The sequence below is a fragment of the Bos indicus x Bos taurus genome, chromosome 8, assembly GCF_003369695.1.
Source record: "Bos indicus x Bos taurus breed Angus x Brahman F1 hybrid chromosome 8, Bos_hybrid_MaternalHap_v2.0, whole genome shotgun sequence".
Classification (NCBI taxonomy): Eukaryota; Metazoa; Chordata; class Mammalia; order Artiodactyla; family Bovidae; genus Bos; species Bos indicus x Bos taurus.
Window position 1 is genome coordinate 103,783,202 of NC_040083.1, and position 11,460 is coordinate 103,794,661.

Here is an 11,460-nt window from a genome sequence, read left to right on the forward strand (position 1 = left end):
CCCTTCTCCTCCTGCCTTCAGTCTTTCCTAGCATCAGGGTCTTTTCCAATGAGTCAGTTCTTTGCATCAGGTGGCCAAAATATTGGAGCTTCAGCTTCAGCATCAGTCCTTCCAATGAATCTTTAGGACTGATTTCCTTTAGGATGGACTGGTTGGATCTCCTTGCAGTCCAAGGGACTCTCAAGAGTCTTCTCCAACACCACAGTTCAAAAGCATCAATTCTTTGGCACTCAGCCTTCTTTATGGTCCAACTCTCACATCTGTACATGATTACTGGAAAAACCGTAGCTTTGACTACATGGACCTTTGTTGGCAAAGTGATGTCACTGCTTTTTAATATGCTGTCTAGGTTTGTCATAACTTCTCTTCCAAGGAGCGAGCTTATTTTAATCTTGAAACTGCAGTTATCATTTACAGTGATTTTGGAACCCAAGAAAAAAAATGTCACTGTTTTTACTTTTCCCCTTCTATTTGCCATGAAGTGATGGGACTGGATGCCATGATCTTAGTTTTTGGAATGTTGAATTTTAAGCCAGCTTTTTCTAGAATATGTAAAAAGTATTAAACAACTGTATCTTCCATGCTTTCATGTATAATCAGAACAGAAAGCTACATTCTTATGAGTAGTGAGTACATTCTAAATTAATTACATGTATTAACTAATTGAATCCTCATTATAACCCTATTATACTATTATTAATGTCATATGACCAAACTGAGGCTCACAGAAGTTCAATAATTTTACTGAAGGTCACCCAGCAAGTAAATGACAGGGCTGGAATTTGAACCTTGGTCAGTTTCCTTAGCTCAACCATTGAGAGACCCTATTTCCCTTAGTCATTGTTGAACCAGGGCCTGGAAAGTTCGGCGTTATTCCTTTAACTAGCTTCAGGCTTGTGTCTGAACAGCCCCACCTCAGAATAGGCACGTTCTTTTTTCTTTTTAAACTTTCATTTTTATTTTTTAAGTTGTGAAAATATGACAACACATTTACAGGAGACTTGGAAAATATAGAACAAAGGTACATATAGTTCCACTATATTTTACAATTATTTGTTTTATGTAGATAAATTAAGATTTTTAGTTGGAGTTTCAATATCAGACTCTCAGAAATTAATAGGATGAATGTACAGAGAAGTAGAAGAATATCAGTTCAGTTCAGTCACTCAGTCATGTCCGACTCTTCGCTACCCCATGAGTCGCAGCACGCCAGGCCTCCCTGTCCATCACCAACTCCCAGGGTTTACCCAGACTCACGTCCATCAAATCAGTGATGCCATCCAGCCATCTCATCCTCTGTCATCCCCTTCTCCTCCTGCCCCCAATTCCTCCCAGCATCAGAGTCTTTTCCAATGAGTCAACTCTTCGCATGAGGTAGCCAAAGTACTGGAGTTTCAGCTTCAGCATCATTCCCTCCAAAGAAATCCCAGGGCTGATCTTCTTCAGAATGGACTGGTTGGATCTCCTTGCAGTCCAAGGGACTCTCAAGAGTCTTCTCCAACACCACAGTTCAAAAGCATCAATTCTTTGGTGATCAGCCTTCTTCACAGTCCAACTCTCACATCCATACATGACCACAGGAAAAACCATAGCCTTGACTAGACGGACCTTTGTTGGCAAAGTAATGTCTCTGCTTTTGAATATGCTATCTAGGTTGGTCATAACTTTCCTTCCAAGGAGTAAGCGTCTTTTAATTTCATGGCTGCAATCACTATTTGCAGTGATCTTGGAGCCCCCAAAAATAAAGTCTGACACTGTTTCCACTGTTTCCCCATCTATTTCCCATGAAGTGATGGGACCAGATGCCATGATCTTCATTTTCTGAATGTTGAGCTTTAAGCCAACTTTTTCACTCTCCACTTTCACTTTCATCAAGAGGCTTTTTAGTTCCTCTTCACATTCTGCCATAAGGGTGGTGTCATCTGCATATCTGAGGTTATTGATATTTCTCCCGGCAATCTTGGTTCCAGCTTGTGTTTCTTCCAGTCTAGCATTTCTCATGATGTACTCTGCATATAAGGTAAATAAACAGGGTGACAATATACAGCCTTGACGTACTCCTTTTCCTATTTGGAACCAGTCTGTTGTTCCATGTTCAGTTCTAACTGTTGCTTCCTGACCTGCATTTAGGTTTCTCAAGAGGCAGATCAGGTCATCTGGTATTCCCATCTCTTTCAGAATTTTCCAGTTTCTTGTGATCCACACAGTCAAAGGCTTTGGCATAGTCAATAAAGCAGAAATAGACGTTTTTCTGGAACTCTCTTGCTTTTTCCATGATCCAGCGGATGTTGGCAATTTGATCTCTGGTTCCTCTGCCTTTTCTAAAACCAGCTTGAACATCTGGAAGTTCATGGTTCATGTATTGCTGAAGCCTGGCTTGAAGAATTTTGAGCATTACTTTACTAGCATGTGAGATGAGTGCAATTGTGCGGTAGTTAGAGCATTCTTTGGCATTGCCTTTCTTTGGGATTGGAATGAAAACTGACCTTTTCCAGTCCTGTGGCCACTGCTGAGTTTTCCAAGTTTGCTGGCATATTGAGTGCAGCACTTTCACAGCATCATCTTTCAGGATTTGGAATAGCTCCACTGGAATTCCATCACCTCCACTAGCTTTGTTCCTAGTGATGCTTTCTAAGGCCCACTTGACTTCACATTCCAGGATGTCTGGCTCTCAGTGAGTGATCACACCATCGTGATTATCTTGGTCGTGAAGATCTTTTTTGTACAGTTCTTCTGTGTATTCTTGCCACCTCTTCTTAATATCTTCTGCTTCTGTTAGGTCCCTACCATTTCTGTCCTTTATCGAGCCCATCTTTGCATGAAATGTTCCCTTGGTATCTCTAATTTTCTTGAAGAGATCTCTAGTCTTTCCCATTCTGTTGTTTTCCTCTATTTCTTTGCATTGATCATTGAAGAAGGCTTTCTTATCTCTTCTTGCTGTTCTTTGGAAATCTGCATTCAGATGTTTATGTCTTTCCTTTTCTCCTTTGCTTTTTGCTTCCCTTCTTTTCACAGCTATTTGTAAGACCTCCCCAGACAGCCATTTTGCTTTTTTGCATTTCTTTTCCATGGGGATGGTCTTGATCCCTGTCTCCTGTACAATGTCACGAACCTCATTCCGTAGTTCATCAGGCACTCTATCTATCAGATCTAGGCCCTTAAATCTATTTCTCACTTCCACTGTATAATCATAAGGGATTTGATTTAGGTCTAGTGGTTTTGACTGGTCTAGTGGTTTTCCCTACTTTCTTCAATTTAAGTCTGAATTTGGTAATAAGGAGTTCATGATCTGAGCCACAGTCAGTTCCTGGTCTTGTTTTTGTTGACTGTATAGAGCTTCTCCATCTTTGGCTGCAAAGAATATAATCAGTCTGATTTCAGTGTTGACCATCTGGTGATGTCCATGTGTAGAGTCTTCTCTTGTGTTGTTGGAAGAGGGTGTTTGCTATGACCAGCATTATGAACACATTCGACATAATTAAGATTTACACAATTTTCACATTAGTGGGATATAAATTCTCAAGTTTAGAATGGGCACATTCTTTTCCTCGACTGGCTATCACATTCCCTCATCAGGGAAACAAGGCCTGGAACCCACACTGTACCCTTCAGACGACTTTGCTAATCTTTCTCCGGCCTGCTGGCTCAAGACTTGGAGGCTCCCTTTGGAGGGCAATTGCTTCACCCTCATTTCCTAGTTACTGAGGGACGTCTCCTCAGGGTACCCGAGTTCTGACAACAAACACCCACTCAGATAACCAGAAAAACCAAACCCCGCTGAGCACTTCAGAAGACAGATTGTCTGCTGTTTCTCTTTTTACACAATAAACTTTTGAAATGCTGTGAGGGAAAAAAAAATTCTGGAATTTGTAGATATTTAGATGCTTTGAGGAAGCTGGCTGTTTGAGAAACCCCCCGATGTGAAGGCTTTTGTTAAGTGGAGAACCAGATTTGTAATTCAAACAATTACCCCTAGCCAGCTAAAAACAACAGCTTCTGTTTTTTCTGGCACTTTCTATAGACTAGAAACTGTACAAATTTTCACATCTACCATCTCTTTTCATAACTTTATTGTGACATAATTCACATACTGTACCATTCGCCCTTTTAAAATACACACTTTGGTGTTTTAAGTATATTCACAAGAGTGTGCAACCATCACCCCACCTAATTTCAGAACATTTCCATCATCCCCAAAAGAAAACCCACACCAGTCAGCACTCTTAATTCCATCTTCTCCCAGCCGCGTCAGTCATTGTAGGGGAGCAAAACTTGCCACCCCAAAATGTCTCTTTAGCACGCAGATTATTTTGAACTGAAAATAATGAAGACCCAAAAGACTCAGAAATTGTGACCTTCCTCCTAACTGCCTGAAGAATCTAAAGAGAGGGCCTACAAATAATATGGTATAGGTATCAGGAGAAATTCTTAAAAGACCAGGGTCCACTCTGTGTCCCACTGACCCTTCATGGCCCAGCAAACATTTTCTTACCAAACATTTGCTTTTCCATCTCTATGTCAATTGCCTTCCTCCCCCTTTGAAGTCCTAAACCTCTACCCACAACATTGTCTTTTGCTTCAACTGAAGATGGTATTTAAGGTGAAAGTTTCAGCTATTTTGGTGAGTTGGTGTTCCTGGGTCTCTCCATGCGCACATGTTATTAAGTTTTGCTTGATTTTCTCTTGCTAATTTATCTCATGTTAATTGCATTCTTAGACCAGCCATAAGAATCTAGAAGGGGAGAGGAAATTTTCTTCCTCCTTAACAGTTGGCAGTGAGGATGCATGCAGTTTTAGCGACTGGACACGATTCACCCCAAAGCTGCTGCAGTGAAGAGATCCTGGGAAAGCTAACACAACCTGGCAGAAGGTGAGAATCCTTCCCGAGCCTGTCAGTCTCCTGGGTCTCTGCCATCAGGATCTGCTGGAAACAAGAATGGCAAGAGTTTTTCTCTTTTCTAAAATTAGGTCATCAGGAGGAAATATTTGTAGGGTTCCTTGGACTCAACAACTCTTGAAATTCGATGGAGTACTCTCGGTTTGTTTCTTCTTTTCTTCCCAGAGATGATCCCTGTTTCTCTTTGTGTCTGTCTTTTGTGTTCTTTGTTATAAAAGGAGGAAACCCAGTGGTCTGATTAGGTTTTCCTTTTGCCTTGCTCTGTGTTTTGAGAGCTTGGCTTGCAAACCCGTTGGAAGACTCTCTCTGGTCTCTGCCATCTGGAAGGCATACACACTGGTGTGCGTTTGGCAGCCAGTCAAATAGACTGGGATTCCTTGCAGTCCCTTCGTCAAGCCGTGCCAGCTCTCGGGGAAGTTTGTCATAAGGGGTCCCAGTCCCTAAGGGGCCTTTGCCGTCTGAACCTTTCTTGCTTTATCACTGATCAATACAGGTCTTCACTTTTAAAGACTGTTTTTGGACCTTTCTGGACCTTGTGAGGACAGCATCCTTTGCCTTCTCTTGTGCAGATGCCTCTTGCAACTTAACTGTGTTCCTCTTAAGATACTATTTGTCAGTGGCCAGAAGATGGATCCTTTAAATTGAAAAACTGGCAAGGTTTTTAGACAGTTCTCACCATAAAAAGCTGTCTCGTTGGAACCTGTAAAAAATTCAAATTTAAAGGTTGATACAATATAACAGCTAACCTTAAGCATAACAACAATAACAGTTTGGGAAGCCTTATGGAGTCCGATGGGTCTTACAGATGCTAGTAAAAACAAAGTTAAATTTATTAACCAGATAATTAAAAGCTGAGAGGAACATTAAGGGATTCTTTCCATTAAGCTGTCTGGTCATATATGAGTCTATGCATGTCTTTCCCAAATATGACATTCCAGGAAAAGCCCTGGTAATATAACCAATGTTTGTAATTGTATTCTAAGAACAGATTCTTAGTGAATTTATGCAAATAACAATATCGCCTGAAAATAAGAATATTCCCTCAGTTCAGTTCAGTCACTCAGTTGTGTCTGACTCTTTGCGATCCCATGGACTGCAGCATGCCAGGCTTTCCTGTCCATCAGCAATTCCCAGAGTTTACTCAAACTCATGTCCATCGAGTCGATGATGCCATCAAAGCATCTCATCCTCTGTCGTCCCCTTCTCCTCCTGCCTTCAACCTTTCCCAGCATGAGGGTCTTTTCCAATGAGTCAGTTCTTCGCATCAGGCAGCCTAAGTATTGGAGTTTCAGCTTCAGCATCAATCCTTCCAATGAATATTCAGGACTGATCTCCTTTAGGATGAGCTGGTTGGATCTCCTTGCAGTCCAAGGGACTCTCAAGAGTCTTCTCCAGCACCACAGTTCAGAAGCATCAATTCTTCAGTGCTCAGTTTTCTTTATAGTCCAACTCTCACTCCATACCTGACTACTGGAAAAAACATAGCTTTGACTAGACAGACCTTTGCTGGCAAAGTAATGTCTCTGCTTTTTAATATGCTGTCTAGGTTGGTCATAGCTTTTCTTCCAAGGAGCAAGCAAGAGTTCCCTCAAATTCTAGGAGATTAGGTAGGGAGAAAAATATTTCAAACAAAAAGTGATAAAATTATAATCATATCCAGCAGCTCATATTTAGATGATCTTCGTGCCTGTTGCTGTGTGAGACACTCAGTTTACTGGAACAGCTGATGACATCATAAGTGAGATTTCAAACTGCAAAAGATGCTTAGACCCTGACATCTAGAAGTCTTCTTGACTGGCATTTCTCAGGACAAAGACAATAGGTTTATAATTTGCTCCTATCATTTATCTTTATTTTTCTTTTGTATCCATAGAAATGCATTGCTTACACTTTATCAACCTAACTTTGATAACCCACCTGCATCATTACCTCATGAAACGAACTTAACTGCACTGACCTAGTGTCAAGACTAAAGGAACTGGTTTGATGAGATGGAACAATTTCTACCAACTCAGCTTCTGGACTGCGAAACTTTTCTTTTTTTGCCACAGCACACGGCATGTGGGGTCTTAGTTCCCAGACCTGGGATTGAACCTGCGCTCCCTGCAGTGGAAGCGCAGATCCTTAACCACTGGACTGCTAGGGAAGTCCTGGACTGTGAAACTTCTTAAAAGAGGCTTCAAGGGTGGTAATGTAGGGAGGCAAAACTTGCCACCCCAAAATGTCTCTTTAGCATGCAGACTATTTTGAACTGAAAATAGTCAAGGCCAAAAAAAGACACAGGAGGAAACTCTGAACTTTCCCTTAAGTGCCTGAAGAATTTAGACAGAGGCCTGTTATAGTAGTAGAGCTATCCCCAGAGTTGTCTGCGAAGAATACGGGCTAAGTGTGATGGGGAGATTCTTAAGAGACTGGAGTCCACTCTACGTCCCATTGACGCTGCATGGCCCAGCAAACATTTATTCACCAAACATTTGCTCTTCCATCTTATGTTAATTGCCTTCCTCCTTGAAAGCCCCAAACCCCTCCTAGTAATATTCTCTATTGTTTTCAGCTGAAGATAGTGTTTAAGGGAAGATTTCAAACACTTTGGTGAATTACTGTTTCTTTGTATCTCTCTATTTTATGTGTATTAAGCTTTGTTTGATTTTCTCCTGTTAATTTCTCTCATGTCAATTTAATTCTCAGAAGAACCTGAAAGGGTAGAGGAAATTTTCTGCATCTGCAACACCACAAACTACTATCTCTATAGATTTGTCTAATCTGAACATTTCATATAAATGGAACTGTACAATATGTGGTATTCTGTGCCTAGTTTCTATCACTTAGCATGATGTTACCAAGGTCCACTCATCCTATACCATGTACAATTACCACATTCCTTTTAATGACCAAATAATACTCATTGTAAAGAAATGACATATTCTGTTATCCAATCATCAGATGACGGGCATTGGAGTTGTTTCCACTTTGGGGCTACTATTATCTCTTATTTATATTTATATTAATTTTTAATTGAGATACAGTTCATATACAATATTATATAAGTTTCAGTTATACAACAGAGTGATTCAACAATGTTTAAAGGTTATACTAGATTTACAGTTATTATAAGGTATTAGCTATATTCCCTATGTGGTATAATATATCCTTATAATTATTTATTTTATACATTGTAGTTTGTGCCTCTTCATTCCCTACCCCTACCTTGCCCCTCCTTCTTCCCTTCCCCCTAATGGCAACTACTAGTCTGTTCTCTATATCTGAGAGTTTTTTTCTTTCTTTTTTGTTACTTTTACTAGTTTGTTGTATATTCTAGATTCCACATACAATACCATACAGGATTTGTTTTTTCCCCTTTGATTTATTTCACTAAAGCACAATGCTTTCCACGTCCACCCAAGTTACTGCCAACAGCAAGATTTCATTCGTTTTTATGGCTGAGTAGTATTTCATTGTGTACATAAAAGACATCTTCTTTATCCATTCATCTGCTGGTGGGCATTTAGGTTGTTTCCACATGTGGCAATGGTAAATAATGCTGCTATAAACATTAGAGTGCATGAACCTTTCTGCATTATTGTTTGGGATATATATACATACGACTGAGCAACTGAACTGATATATATCTCCAGGTCTCTTAATTCTACCCTTCTAAACTTATCACTGCTCCAAAGTCACTGAAGATGGTGATTGCAGTCATGAAATTAAAAGACGCTTGCTCCTTGGAAGAAAAGCTATGACCAACCTAGACAGCATATTAAAAAGCAGGGACATTACTTTGCCAACAAAAGTCCGTCTAGTCAAAGTTGTGTTTTTTCCAGTAGTCATGTATGGATGTGAGAGTTGGACCATAAAGAAAGCTGAGCACTGAAGAATTGATGCTTTTGAACTGTGGTGCTGGAGAAGACTCTTGAGAGTCCCTTGGACTGCAAGGAGATCCAACCAGCTCATCCTAAAGGAGATCAGTCCTGAATATTCATTGGAAGGACTGATGCTGAAGCTGAAGCTCCAATACTTTGGCCACCTGATGTGAAGAACTGACTCATTGGAAAAGACCCTGATGCTGGGAAAGATTGAAGGCGGGAGAAGGGGATGACAGAGGATGAGATGGTTTGATGGCATCATTGACTTGATGGATATGAGTTTGTGTAGGCTCTGGGAGTTGGTGATGGACAGGGAAGCCTGGTGTTCTGCAGTCCATGGGGTCTCAAAGAGTCAGACACAACTGAGTGACTGAACTGAAACTTATCACATGAAACTGTTATGAGGTAGGAATTCAGCTCCTTCTGAAGTAGAGAGATACTTTTATCTAAAAGTTCTGACATAAGTCTTATGTTCTTGGTGCATCACCTGGTCTTTCCTACAGCCCATAAGATTCTCATAGAAGGGCACAATGGGTCAGATGTTCCACTTGGTAGACCTGGTAGATTCAAACACCCTTGTCCTCAGTCGTGTCTGACTCTTTGAGACCCCATAGACTGTAGCCCACCAGGCTCCTTTTTTCATGGGATTTTATTGGCAAGAATACTGGAATGGGTTACCATTTCCTTCTCCAAGGGATCTTCTCCACCCAAGAATCGAACCCACATCTCTTACATCTCCTGCATTGGCAGGTGGATTCTTTACCATTAGTGGCAACTGGGATAACCCTCAAACACCCTACCTGACAGTTAACAGGGGTTGCCTTTGGGCAAGTTACTTAACCTCTCTGAACTGCTGGTTGGTCAATAACAAAATGGGGTTAATAACACTACTTCTTCACAGTTCAACTTTCACATTCATACATGACCACTGGAAAAACCATAGCCTTGACTAGATGAACCTTTGTTGGCAAAGTAATGTCTTTGCTTTTCAATATGCTATCTAGGTAGGTCATAACTTCTCTTCCAAGGAGTAAGCGTCTTTTAATTTCATGGCTGCAGTCACCATCTGCAGTGATTTTGGAGTCCAAAAAAAATAAAGTCTGACACTGTTTCCACTGTTTCCCCATCTATTTCCCATGAAGTGATGGGACCAGATGCCATGATCTTCATTTTCTGAATGTTGAGTTTTAAGCCAACTTTTTCACTCTCCTCTTTCACCTTCATCAAGAGGCTTTTTAGTTCCTCTTCACATTCTGCCATAAGGGTGGTGTCATCTGCATATCTGAGGTTATTGATATTTCTCCCGGCAATCTTGATTCCAGCTCGTGCTTCTTCCAGCCCAGCATTTCTCATGATGTACTCTGCATATAAGTTAAATAAGCAGGGTGACAATATACAGCCTTGACGTACTCCTTTTCCTATTTGGAACCAGTCTGTTGTTCCATGTCCAGTTCTAACTGTTGCTTCCTGACCTGCATACAGGTTTCTCAAGAGGCAGAAGAAAGCTGAGCACCAAAGAATTGATGATTTTGAACTGTGGTGTTGGAGAAGACTCTTGAGAGTCCCTTGGACTGCAAGGGGATCCAACCAGTCCATTCTAAACGAGATCAGCCCTGGGATTTCTTTGGAAGGAATGATGCTAACGCTGAAACTCCAGTACTTTGGCCACCTCGTGTGAAGAGTTGACTCACTGGAAAAGATTCTGATGCTGGGAGGGATTGGGGGCAGGAGGAGAAGGGGACGACAGAGGATGAGATGGCTGGATGGCATCACTGACTCAATGGACGTGAGTCTGAGTGAACTCCGGGAGTTGGTGATGGACAGGGAGGCCTGGCGTGCTGCGATTCATGGGGTCGCAAAGAGTTGGACACAACTGAGCAACTGAACTGAACTGAACTGAACGCTACTTCTAATTTACCATAAGGAGTTGTCAAGCGTTCAGGACACTGTCATATCATAAACTCAACCCCTGGCTTCCTATCTCCCTCTTTGTGGTGGGAGATGTCTTTGTTGCTCCCTGAAAATCCACATATGTGGGTCTTTTCCTTTAATCACCCTCCACCCGCACCATCCCCACTATTCTTTCCTGGCTAGCTTCTCATTCTTCTGATCTCATTTTAAATATCACTTCTTTGGAAGCATCTTCAGACACCTCATCAACTCCCTCTCCTTACTTCTTCTCAGAACAACCTGTGTTTTTCGTTCATTACTTTACCACAGTTTGTAATTTTCTATTTAGTTGACCGACTCTGTTTTTGTCCATCATCTGGACACTCCACCAGGGACCTTGTGTCTCGCTCTCCTCAGTAGCCTCAGTATAAACGTGGTCTAGGTTTGCAGCATGCCTTCATCAAATATTTACAGAAAACACTCCAATCCTTTCCTGAACTCAGTTTCAGAGAGGGAACGCATCTCTCCTCAAACCACACGGATTAGTGGCACACTTGACCCCCAAGTCTCCCTATCCCAATTCAGATTCCAACCCAAGAGCCCGGGTAAGACGTTTAGCCTGCCTCCTAATATATTCTGAGTGCCAAGGAAAGTTTCAGAAACAGGAAGGAGTAAAGCAGTGTGCAGAATAGGAGAAAGTGATTTGACCTGGCCCTACTTCTCTGGATCTCAATGTAAGTTTATTGTAAAGGGAAGGGGGGGATTACTGCAATAACGACGTGACAAAACAACCACAAATATAGAACC

The 11,460-nt window shown here is 41.4% G+C and overlaps 1 long non-coding RNA gene across 1 annotated transcript; it reads left to right on the top strand.

Annotated features, from left to right (window-relative positions):
• The first annotated feature begins 4,546 nt into the window (after positions 1-4,546).
• LOC113897897 lies at positions 4,547-10,286 on the top strand. Its single transcript, XR_003512446.1, has 3 exons — positions 4,547-4,621; positions 4,718-4,870; positions 10,246-10,286. It is a non-coding gene; the product is annotated as an uncharacterized LOC113897897 (long non-coding RNA).
• The last annotated feature ends 1,174 nt before the right edge of the window (positions 10,287-11,460 follow it).